The following is a 13518-nucleotide window of genomic DNA, read 5'->3' as shown; positions in this document are numbered from 1 at the left end:
ATTCTTTATTTCCTTTGAAAATGAGCGATGCCGAGGGTCAGAGAGCGGCAAGCCCCCCTTCCGTTCAGGTCTCGTGGTCATCCGATGAGGTAGAGGTGGTCGGACCGAGCGTTCGGACTGAACCTGTTAGGGCCTCCGCCCCAATTCAGGGGCAGGCGACATCTTCAAAACGAACACATTCTTCAGGGAGAGAAAACCTCCCCATGGACGAGCTACCATCCATTCTTAAAGAAACCGACCTACAGTCGTTCAGCCAAGAATACAACATTCACCCTGACTTATTCGAACTCATTAAGTGTCACGGTGATCTTCGAGCCGATCACTTCTTTGAGGGGAATGACATGATCATGGTGTACGAAGAGCAGTTAAAAGCCGGGCTGCGGTTCCCTTTAGACGACTTCTTCAAAGAAGTTCTGAAATTTCACCAAGTATGCATCGCCCAAGTTCACCCGAACTCGTAGCGGATCCTTGTGGCCTTCCGTGACCTGTGCCGAGCTAAGGGAATTAGTCCTACTGCCAAGGTGTTCGCCGACCTTCATAGGTTAACTCGTCGAAAGGATGACGAGTATTGGTTTTTCCAGGCGAAACCCCACTGCGGGCTTTTTACCGATCTGCCGTCCTCCCTTAAGAATTGGAAGAACCGCTTTTTTATCCTGAGAAGCAAAATCCCAAATGGTTTTGAGGGTTTCCCACGCAGTTGGCTGCACCAGGGTCCATTAATTCCGAGGCACCTTGCCCTGAATAGGGAAGAGGGCGCAATGGTGATGGATTTGAAAGAGCAGGCGAGCAGAGAGAAGTTCTCTTGCCTGGATGCGGTGACTGCCGAGCTGCACCATTGGACTATGGAATTGATCACCGGCAAAGATCGCGGGCTTTAGCTCTCTAACCTCGACATTGGTATTTTCTACATCTCAGATCTCAGGACCTTAGCGATCTCACTGACCTCTTCTTTGTGCAGGTATGGCAAGCTGAGAAGCCTCTAAGGAGAGCCGGAAGCGAAAGAGGGAGATCTCCCGAAAGGTACGGGAGATGAAGCGGGCAGAGGAGATGCAGACACCTCGTCACGAGCCCGGAGAAATACGAGAAGGCTCATCTCAACCTTCGGGACCATCGATCTCCGAGGTGTAAGTGATCTGATCTCCTCCAATTGTTCCGGGCGCAGAAGGGGGTCCTTCCCAACAACAGGTGAGGCCCCTTTCTCGCGGTGCCCAGGTCTTGGTCCATTCACTGGAGAAAAATCGCACGGTTCGGGAGAATCCTGGTTTCGCCAAGGTGCTGGCATCCTCTATCTGCCTTCGAGAAGATCGGGATAGGCTGTCTCCGAATAGCCTTGATGATATCTTGACCAGATCTATGAGCTTGAACGTTGAGTGTTTGGTGAATCAGCACATGATCCGGGAGAAGGCGCATCGGCTGGGTAAAGAGGTCAAGAGGATAGGTCATGAAGCAGCTTCCCTCCAATCCCAACTATCATCCGCTCGGGACTACATATCTCAACTTGAGGGGCGATCGAAGTATTACGAGGACAAGCTGGCCGAGCAAGCTCATGTTCTGGCTGAGCGGGATCATGCTCTTGAGGAAGTGCAAGCGCTCCGGGCCAATGAAGCTGCTCAACTTGCTCACCTTGCTAAGGAGCTCAAGGCGAAAGAGGAAGAGATGGTGACTGGAGTGGCCGGCACTTATGTAAATGCCCACAGAGATCTCTGGCCGAGAGCTCAGGAGCGGACTTACCGAGGAGGACTTATCTGGATGGCCAACTGCCCCGAGGAGGCGAGAGAGTGAGGAGGGTGAGGGTGAGGGGGAGACGGACAAAATATAGATCATCGGGGTGATCCTCCAAATGAATGTACAAATTTTTGAAATGAAATGAAATGGAATACCTCTTTTATTCGATGAATGGTTGTGATGTGGAAAATTTCTAAATTATTTAAACACTTGATTGTCTCGATGCGAGTATGTTGAAATAACTGAAAGTGATTATTAACCTAAGTGTGAGAGATCGGAAAACACAATGAGCATGAGATAGAGGGAACCAACGCTAAACGGGACTTGATTAAAATTAGAAATTTGGCTTGAACATTTAAGATCGGGATCATCATTAAACAAGGAGAACTTTGATTATTCTTAAACTTTGACTTTTGAAAGGGAGATCGGCAACAAAAATGGTAACAAAGATCTAGGTTCAAGTTGTCAACAGAGATCAGAATATACTTAATCGGTTCGAGAGATCGACAATGGGTTTGAGAGATCGGTGAGTGATTTAAAAGACCGGTAAGGCTTTGACTGATGTGAGGACTTAGTATTGATTCAATTCCTTGTGAGGAGAGATCGGAAATGTGGTTATCTAGCAAAGAGAGATCGGAAATGTGGTTAGCTGTCAAAGGGAGACTTAGTACTGGGGATCGATTTCAAAGTTTATTAATTCTGGGGATCGGCCAAAATATGGTGTCAACAATGCCTAGCCATAAACCCAAACACCTACCTACCCTCCATGAGAATAATTCTTTGAGTGATAGATATACTTAAAAATAATAATGATTCAAAAAAAAAATTAATTGGGAGAAGTGATTAAAATAAAAAGGCTAGCAAATTTAATTATGGTATGTAAAGTAATTCACCACTCAAGTACACAAAAAATGAGTTTGGGGGTAAATTGAAAGGGATAATTATAATTCAAAGTCAATGTTATTTATGTAGTCCCTCCAAAAGCTTCAAAATTATATGCTAGCATTGGTGAATAGTTATAAAGTTCCTTCTCTCATTTGATTATTAAAAAAAAAAAAAAATTGTGTGTCTTAATCTTTTAATAATTTGATTATTCTCATATTTTGTTATCTTTATCATTTCCTTGTTAGCCACATTATCACCCCCTTAGCCCCATTACAACCTTGAAAGTCCTTTTGACCTTTTGATGGTGTTTTGCTATATTAGTGGAGATTATAATAGGAGAATTGCCTATGGGATTGGGATATCATTAATCCATTCATTTACTTCCATCATTATTTGAGACACTTTAGTTTATGGATTACTCTATAGTCTATTTAGGCATGATTATTCTTTGTGATTGATTGGTTTGGGCTTGATGATATGGATAATTGACCCGAGGCTAAGCGATAATAACTTTGGTAAGGATTAAATTCTTTGTACCTTGAAAGTGGGTATATGGATTGTTGGTGGCTAAAAGCAAGCTTGAGAGTTTGGATAAGTAATTTTCATAAATTTAAGGTAAGGTACCCCAAATTGCATTAATTGTTTTTAATTTGCTTGAGGACAAGCAAAGGCTTGAGTTTGGAGGAATTTGTTGCACTCATTTCATATAGATATTTTAGGGTAGTTTTGTATCCATTTTGCCCTTATGTTTTAATATATTTTATGTTTTTAGCTTTATTTTAGCTTATTTGTTAAATTTAAAATACTTTATATTTGATTTTTGTAATTTTGTTGTTTTTGATAGGATTTTGTGGCAAATCGAAGATCAATGAGTGCATTAGAAAGTGATTTGAAGAAATTTGGAGTTCTTTAAGTATGGAGGAAAGTTGAAGAAATCAAGCCTTGAAAGAGCAAGTTAGCCGAAATTTGCTTGAGACTTTGCTTATGATGTTGCTTGGGGTATGTCATATAAGCTTAACCTTAAGCCTGTTCAAGCTAAAAGTTAAACATGGCTTAAATGCTACATATTCAAGCTTTTACTCTACAACTTGGTGAGAATTGCTTAAGATCCTGCTTAGGGTAAAGCAGCAGTGCTTAAGGTGCAGCACAAGTCAAGCTGGAAGTTAAGTACAAGCAGAAAAGTCCATTTTACTCCAAGTCTGTCAAGATTTGCTGAGGGTCTGCTAACCTTAAGCAGACAGTGCAACCAGAGACTGAAATTTGCTGAAGAAGCTTCTTATGGTTAAGCAGTACCCTAAGCAGACTGCCCAGAACATGAATAATGCTGCTGACTAGGATAATTTTATACCTCATTTTTTATCCACTCCTTGGCTCCTATTCACTTTTAGGGCAACTTTTTTGGGACCATATAAATTCATCATTTCCTAGTTTTTGCTACAAGAGGAAACGGGAAGAAGAAAAGAAAAGAAAAAAATTATAAATAGAGAGACGAGGAGGACGCCATTTTTTGAGGGAGGATCTGCTACAACCATCTTTTGGAGCTCCAGAAATCAGAGTTTTAGGTTTTTCTACCTAGGTTTTTCTATTTTTTAGTCCTCTTATCATGTTTTTCTTTGTTTTTCCATCAATCTTTCTTGTAAATACCAATATGAGTGAGTAAACTCTTTAGATTTCAGAGTTGGGAAATATGTTTTAGATTAATTTATAGATTTGGACTGGGTATTTCCATATTTTATATAAATATGAGTTTTGATTCGTTCCTTGTGTGCTTGATTTACTTAACTAATGTTGGTACCCATTGGGTATTGTGTTAATCTTTGATTGAAGGACCGAAAGGTGAAAGTCATTGATAGACAATCAGGGATTGAAACTTAAAATTACCTAGATTTAGAAATAAACTAGGATTTTAAGAGAAATTAATGATTGATTACAAAACTTAATGGGTTTTAAAGTAATCAAATAACATACGAAAGTAGGTTTGGTTATTTTAGAACACATTTTGGTTTGCTTGAAAAAGATATCAAAGGAATTTAGAATCAATCACCTTTAAACTTTATTTTTCCCTAAAAATTAAAGTATCCAAGACAAATCCCAATTAATTTATGCATAAACCCCCAACTCTGGAATCACTTTTAATATAATTAGACTTTGATTTAAATTACCCGTTATTAATTTAGTTTAATTGCAAACTAGATTTAGAATTTATTTGTTTGCTCTTTACCCATTTTAATTAGATTAATCAATTTACTTTACTCATTTACATTTACCATTTATTCATCAATCATTAGCCCAAATAATCGCTTCATTCATAGTTTGTTTTGCTTTGAATACAAATTTGAAATTTATTCTTTTTTATTAATTTCATGTTTTGAAATTAAATCTAAACTCATCATTCTTTTCATAGTATCAAAATTTACATGCCCAAGTCTACCATGCCAAAAGTATCACATTCAACATTAATAACATAAGTAAAAGAAATTGCATTAATAGAAAAAGGCATTACATTCAACTTATAAAATCTATCAACCAAATAAACTTTACCAATAAAATTACCATGTTTACTAATAACAACTTTATTGGAACCAAAAACAAGTTTAAAACCATGCTGATCTAACAAAGATGTACTAATTAAGTTTTTCCTAATAAAAGGGACATGAAAAACTCCATCTAATATAAGAAAATTTTCAGAAGACAATTTCAGTCTTATTTGGCCTTTTCCTTAGACTTGAGCCTCAATCCCATTCCCCATTCTCACAGATCTTGTGCCTGATACCTGATATGAAGCAAAATAATTTCCATCAGTGCACACATGAACATTAGCCCCAAAGTCTATCCACCACTCATTTGAAAAAATATACTAGACTCTAGGTTAGAGACAAAGTACTTGTGAGATGGGGATTGGGAGCTATCTTCAATGGTCACTACATTAGCTTATGGTTTTTGACTAAAAGGTGCCTTATTGTGTTGACCATGATGCTTGAAGCAATTTTTAGCAACATGATTAGTCTTTCCACAAGCCCAACATTCTACACCTTTTTTCTGATTAAAATTGTTACCTTTCATTTTATTGTTGTTATTCCCATTAAAATTCCTTTTGGATGCAACCTTAAAACTCTTAGATTTTGGTTTATGAAAATTTTTAATAACATGTGCCTTGACTTGAAATTCAATTTTTTTTTTGTTTTGGGGTTGTGTAAGATGATGCCTATCTTTAATTCTCAAAGAGACAAGCAATTCATTAAAAGAGAAATTTTTAGGTTTCTGTTTCAAGCTTCTAGCAAAATCAGACCATGAAGGTGGTAATTTTTTAATAAGAGATGTAATCAAAATAGAATCATTAATTGAAACATCTTTTATTTTGATGTCAAAAATAATGTTTTCAATATCATGAATTTGGCCAGAAACACTTTTTTCATCAACCATTTGAAAATCAAGCCACTTTTCAATTGAACATCTTTTCAAATCCTTTTTTTCAGTGACATATTTATAATCTAAAGCTTCCCACAATTGAAGAGCAGTTTTGGTATGATAAAAACTACGATAAATATTATTAGACAAGGCACTTAAGATTTTTTCATGAAATAAAATATCATTATTAGTTAAATCATCCTTAACAGTAGTAGATTGACTAGTGGATAAAACAACTGCAACTATTTTTTTAGTGGGAAAGAAAGACTCTCTATCCTTAAATTCAGTCAAAATCACAGAACATAACCCTAATTCAGTAAGCCAAAATTTCATTTGTTGTTGCCAACAAAGAAAATTTTGTCCAGTAAATTTTTCTGGTTTGCTAGACAAAGATTTCAACACATCAATTTCAACAATCAAACACGATTTTCATCTCAAAGATTGATAGAAAATTAATACCAAATCAACAATCAGATTAAAAAAATAAAATAGCAAATATGGACTACAAACAAACAATAAAATTCAAATAATAGCAATATAAAATCAAGAAAAAAAATATTAGAGTAGCCTACGAATTTGTGGATTAAGCACGCTGATTTCTAATGCTATCCTTTGAGAGGAAACGGCTAGTCTACACTGAGTAATCAATCAACTACATCCCTCTCGCAAGATACTTTAACCCATTGGAGCTCTTGTGTGCAGCTAAGAGTTCCCTGAACTGATTCTTAGTACTCATAATTTATTGATCGATATACCCAAAATATCAGACAGAAAAATTATTGCCTTCGGTAGAGTAAAAAACAATGTTGGAAGATGTAATAAATAAAAAAATATAGAATGAATATATAACAATCAATTTGCAGGAGATAGAAGAAAACAAGATTAAAAGTCAGATGGGATTTAGTGAAGAGCTTGTGACGATAATGGATGGTTCATGAATTGGAAAATATATACGTTTTTCAACGACTAAAAATCCCTAGTTTTAATCTACTAATCAAATATATTATACTACTAATCCTTAAAAGTAGCAAGCAAGTAACGTTAAAAAGAATTAGTTCCCAAAAATAGGGAACAAACTTTACTGGGTCAAAAAGAATATTTTAATCTTCATATTTTTTTTTTTCAATCTGAAATTTTAAATAAAAAATCCAACATGTTAAACGGACACACAAATATGAGGTTCACGCAATCACACAATTATAGCAGAGAGAAGAAAAAAATAGACACAAGATTTACGTAATTGGATGGTAAGCTCTATGTCCACAGGAAATAAACAAGATAAAAAGTTTCATTGTGATGAAAAGAAAGAGCAAGATACAATCATTTGAAACTCTCAAACTCAAACTCTAATTCTCAGTGTGTTTCTTGAATTATATTGAAATAGGCAGAGTCAGATCACAAATCAGGTCCATGAAAATATATCCAAAATTCAAGCTATATAAATAAAAGATACTATTATAATCTTGCAATTTTTATTCCACCTAGTTGATTTAGATTTTATCTTCTAGGCACTCTTTAATTCTTGTTATCTGCACTTGTTTTCTCAGAAAATTATCCATGTAATTTCTCCTACTCCAGGATTTACAATGACTACTGCCAAGATTAGCATGAAGCCCTCTAACACTAAGTTATCCGCAAACACCTTTGTAGAGCAAACATGATGTAGTGTGCAAATCAAGAACAGATCCAAATATTTGCATTTTTCATATTTCACAAAGACTTCTAATTGTAGATGGATTCTTTATTTTTTTAGATAAGTTTTATTCATATTTCCTAATTTATTTAGGACTCTAAAATATTAATTTTATTTAATTTAGGTCTTTAAATATGTTTTCTATTTAGATTAGGATTCTCTAATTCATTCCTACTTAGATTAGGATTTAGAACTCTATAAATACCCAAATACCCATTGTATTTTCAATATGTACAAGTTTTCATATTTATTTTAATGAAGTTTTCTTCTTAATAAAGCTGGTTTACTTTAATTCATAGATTTTGGACTGAATCTTATGTTTTTTAATAACATGGATTATATCTCGTTTATTTTCAAGGGTTTGATCGTGTATCGATTCTTTTTCAACCTACATGCTGCGTCAGTTGGTATTAGAGCAGGGATTTTACCCTCATTACGATGGCCAATACTATTGGTGGTGGTGACAAGCAATCTCGTGATGGTAATCAGGGGTTGCCAGTTGTTTGGAGATTAATCGAAGAACAACGAAACAATATGAAACAAATTACAACAAATTTGGAAACTAATTTCAGGAGCTTCAAAAGCAATTGCGTACTATGTTGAATGTTGGTGGAAATAGGAATCAAGTACCAATTCAAGCTAATGGAGCTAATCCCGATAGAGACAAGGACAAGGAAGATGTGGTCGAAATTTCCAACAACATTATAGGAGGGATGATGAGTTCAAAATGAAGATGGATATCCTTACCTTTAGTGGAAATCTTGACATTGAAGGTTTTTTTGATTGGTTAACCGAGGTGGACCATTTCTTTAAGTATGCTAAAATTCTGGAGGAACGAAAGGTAAAATTGGTGGCTTATAAATTAAAAGGAGGAGCTTCTGTATGGTGGGATCATTTGAAAGAGACAAGGAGGCGAGAAGGCCACAATCCAGTCACCACATGGAGGAGGATGCAATAATTATTAAGGGGTAGATTTTTACCTCCAGCTTATGAACAATATTTATTTGAAACTTGCCAAAATAGTTTGCAAGAAAATAGGAGTGTTAATGAATATACCGTTGAATTCTTAAGGTTGGCAGCAAGAAATCAGTTGTCCGAAAGTGATAATCAACAAGTAGCATGATACTTAAGGGGATTAAAACCTTCAATTTGTGGCAAGATCGAGATCCAAATGATTATGAGCGTGCAAGAGGCATGGAAGTTGGCGTTAAAAGCTGAGATGGTGATTAAATAAATAAAGAATTTACCATGACCCCTATCAAAAGTATTAGTATGGCGGAGATGACAATCATGGTAAATTTGAAAAAGTAAAGGAAGTTACACCAGGCGAATTAAGCTCAAGTATTGTTAGCATGGAGAAGATGAGCAATAAAAATCCAATGGGTGGAAGTAATAAAGGTACAACGTTGAATCCTCCAAAAACCAATAATTCATATGCAAAACCTGCTTCTATCAAATGGTATAGGTGCAATGAGGAAGGATATAGGTTTAATGAATGTTCAAAGAAAAAAGCCATCAATATCATTGAAAAAAATGATGATGATGATGGTGAAATCTATTGTGGACCTGATGAAGAGAAAGATTGTGAAAATGATGAATCGTCATGCTTGATGAGGAGGTCAATGTTCATACAACAGATTGAAGATAAGTCATTAAAAGATTTTGTAGAATAAAGCGATCATCTTGAATTTGAATTTGACACTCTTGCAATGCTTTTTGCTATAGTAGATAATGGAGAGTTTAAAGAAAGTGTTATGGGGAAAGAAGAGAATCAAGCCATAGAGGTTCCGATGAAGATTGAAATTTTTTCTAACAATTTTCCTAGTGTTTTTATTGATTTTATTTGTCTAGGTGAGTCTAAGCATGCCAAGGAAGATAAAAAATTGTTCAAATCAATTTTGTTCAAGCTAATCTTATTAATACCATTCAAAAAGAAAATATAGTGTGATCTTTGAATGGAGATTCTGATTCATCAACATTTTAAAATTTGAGGCCAAATTTATTTTAAGTGGAGGAGAATGGTATGGGAGATAATCGTTCTGTTTGGTCCATAAATTAATTTGAGGTCGAATTTTCACAAAAGTGTGGGTGAATGATGTAGTACACAAATCAATATTAGACTCAAATACTTGCGTTTTCTATTTTTCATAAAGACTTTAAAATATTACTTCCATTTAATTTAAGTCTTTAAATATGTTTATTATTTTCAATATGTACAAGTTTTTAGATTTATTTTAATAAATTTTTTTTTCTTAATAAAACTAGTTTGCTTTATTTTATTCATAAATTCTGGATTGAATTTTGTGTTTCTTAGTATCTTATCTTGTTTGTTTTCAATCCTTTTCGCATTACATGTTGCATCAAAACAGCTCATCCTAAATAAGCCACCAAGAGGCCTGGTGACTGTGTGTCTGATTCTCAACATTGGAGATATGATGTCTCCCAAAAACGGCAGAAAACTGGAGCTGCCAATGGTGATAAGCTGTGTTTTAAATATATATATTCTGTTTCTTGTCCTTGAGAGTAAAAATGCCATTTTCGGAGTGACATGGATGCAGGAAAGCAATATTCAAGAGGTGCTTGCATTGATTTTTTTACCAAAGGAAAATGTGAAAGAGGTCCAGACTGCAACTTTTAGCACAATTTGCAGAACAAGAGCTATTCTCACAGGGGATATGGCTCTGAAAATGCTAACAGGTCAAATTTTGATCGGATGGTTGATGGATCCTTGCATGTTTATTTCTGATTGGGTTCAAGGTGTTTGAGCTCTCTCTCTCTCCCTCTCTTTCCAAATATATCAAATATTGATTTGGTTGTTTAGTTTTGCTCATTTTTGTGTTCCTCCTTAAAGATTTTGATGTGCATGTATAATTTAATAGCTCTATTTGCATAGTAATGAATGCTTTAATTGTGTTACAGGTCAAAAGAGTGCTGCGTTTTTTTGTCAAGCCCCAGTTTGGAGTCACATCTGATAATTACCATGGGGGAAAATTACTACTGTGCCCTAGCCAAAGGCCCCCTTGTTTAAGACCATGTTCTATCAATACCCATTGAGCACTCACCTAGTACCCTGTCTCTACCCCAAGAATGTGGATATGAACTTGTTAGATTCAGGAAGTCTTAAATTATTTTGTAAGAACCGGGGAAAGGAAGCTATCTTGTTTGAGTGGATTTCCAAGCATGGTACTCGTGCTAAACTTCAGGTAAAATGAAAATCCTTTCTTAAATATATACCTAGATGCTGGATGTACCAGAGAGTGTGGATTACTTGCAAAGGCCAAATATTTTTAATTGTTATTTTTATGAGAAGCTGCTACTGTTATGTTCCATGGTTCTCTCCCTCTCTCTGGATTCTTTTGAAAATTACAGACGTACAAGAATGATTCTCAAATCTCTTGCCATTTTTATGGTCATTTGTGGGATGAGTGACAGACGCTTGCTTTTCAGAAGGTGTTAAATGACAGACAATAACATTAAAGAACCTTCCACTATTATTATTATTATGGTGTTTAACTTATTCTGTCTTCTTTTTTCTTTTCCATAGGCTGCCCTATTCCATCATCCAGAGAGGCTGCCTTTCAGGATATATTTAATATGGCTGCTGATAAAGTAGGTTTTCAATTTGTGACCATGAAATGTAAGTTGCATCATTCAAGTTTCTTATGCATAATTGCAATGGTCACTAGACATTCGAGTGGATTTTTTTTTATTCCAAAATTCCATTTGCCAAAGTTTCATGAAACAACAACATCTCTTGGCCTAAATTTTGCTTTTTAAAGTTCAACGTACAGAGCAGCTTAGGTTGTCCTAAGTTGTAATTCCTTGGCAAAGTTTTTACTTGATTTCATGTCTTGATATTTGGATTTTGGAATACCTTCTGAACCATCAGCATGCTACCTTCTCAGAGTATTATGTTAATTTATTCTCAACCATCTTGAAGACAGCTTCTTTGATTGTACTTCTTGGGAAAAATTCATTAAAGAGCCGTTGACTTTTCATTTTTTGTTACTAAGTCCTCCTTTTGAAGTTATATTGAGCCCTTAAACTTTTCAATTTCGTGCTACTAGATACCAATTTGGCATAAAAATATAATTTGCCTAAATCTGGGCAATATGCAAGTTCACAATAGTGGAGTGTTCTGAAGAAAACATAAAAAATCTAATATCATATGATAAAATTTACACATATTGAGGGCATGAATATATGCTATATACATTTCATTTAACAAAATGCATTTAGTTATATATATGCAGGCGTCAGAAATACATATTGAAGGACTCAAAAGCACAAAAATTTTTGTAAATTAACCAATATTATATTTTTACAATTAATTTAGTACTCAATTGCGTCAGATTGAATAGTAAGGATTTATTAAAACCCACATTTGGTTGGATGGCTCAATAGCATCAAATTGAATATTTCAAGGAAATTCCATGTTTCTAATGTACATTTGCATTGTTGTTTCTTTTGCAGTCGATAATAATTCTGGGCAGAAAATGGCTGAGGACACAGTTCGATAGGAACTATAATTTCTTCTGTGTGGAACTCCCTGATGGTAATAAATTATCATATTTGGTCGAGGAGAATATGAGATTTCCAGTGCAATTTGGACGTGCAGTAAGATACCATCATACTAATTTAACTGCTAAACATGAGATTCTGCTGATTTTCATTATCTGTGTTGGTTTGAATAATTGATATAACTTATAAATGTGGTTTCCACTTTCGATTCACCAAGAAAAGAGCAATGAGCTTTGGCATTTTAATAACAATTTGATCGATTATTTAATTTTTTTTTTTGCCAGGTTTTGTAGTTATTCAACCAATACCTAGCCATTGATATTTGTTCTTTTAGATTTTAAGTTTTGACTTTTATGTATAGTCTCTTCATTCCAATTAGGGTTAATGATCCAATATATTATGAATTTTGCGTGCCTTTTCAATTATATCCTATGCTTTCAATGAAAAATGAGTTAATGTGGTTACACAAATGAAAGAAGATTTCAAGATTATGCAAATTAAGATTATGCAAATTATTTGAAGTTTGTTGAATGTCCCTTCTATTAGCAATAGAATCAACGTTTCTGTTATTTGCAGATTGCAAAACGGTTAGTTAGCACACGAAACTTTTACAGTAAGGACGAAATGATATATTTTGCAGGTTTTAGCAGGATTGCTGAACGTGCCTGAGAGAGCTGATTGGAGGACTTGTGAGCTTAGCAAAGAAGACGAAACAAAAATGGTAGAAGAATTCAAGAAAAATTTTGAAGGATTAGATCCTGTTAGAATTATGACTCAAAATCTTAATGGGATTTGGAGAGAAATCTTTTCTATTTTCAATAGAATGGAGAAATATTTTCTATAATGAGTAGAACTCTTATTTTAGTATTATTCCTAAATTGAGTATGACTACTAATCAGATAATGATTGAGGGAATTAACATTATGTAAAAAGGAAAATAATGGAAAAAGTTATTTGGCTTGTGCCCATTGAAGAGAATAGCTTTCAGCCCATGGAGTGAGGCTGTTACCTATTGTAGATAAAGGCTTTGCCAATTGCTGAGTATTTGGCTCTGCCCATTGATGAGGGGCACTTGCTCATTGCGGTGGAGATAGGCTTTTGCCTAAAGTGGAGTGAGGACATAGAATTCAAAAGGAAGGGATTCTTGTCCATTGGTGAGAGGGCTACCATATAGTTGAAGACACTAACTAATCTATTTACTATGAGCAGTTTGATATTGTATGGGTTCTCTTGGGTAAAATTGGGTTGATGGGTAGTATAGTTTGAACTTGTAATTGATGATTCAT

The 13518-nt window shown here is 34.9% G+C and overlaps 1 pseudogene; it reads left to right on the top strand.

The window, feature by feature from the left end:
- The window catches only part of LOC110662059 (zinc finger CCCH domain-containing protein 64-like), a 63986-nt pseudogene extending 50910 nt beyond the window's left edge, over nucleotides 1–13076 (top strand).
- The last annotated feature ends 442 nt before the right edge of the window (nucleotides 13077–13518 follow it).

Source organism: Hevea brasiliensis, chromosome 11, assembly GCF_030052815.1.
Source record: "Hevea brasiliensis isolate MT/VB/25A 57/8 chromosome 11, ASM3005281v1, whole genome shotgun sequence".
NCBI lineage: Eukaryota > Viridiplantae > Streptophyta > Magnoliopsida > Malpighiales > Euphorbiaceae > Hevea > Hevea brasiliensis.
Note: the sequence above shows the minus strand (reverse complement) of the source record. Positions and strands in the feature narration are given on the sequence as shown.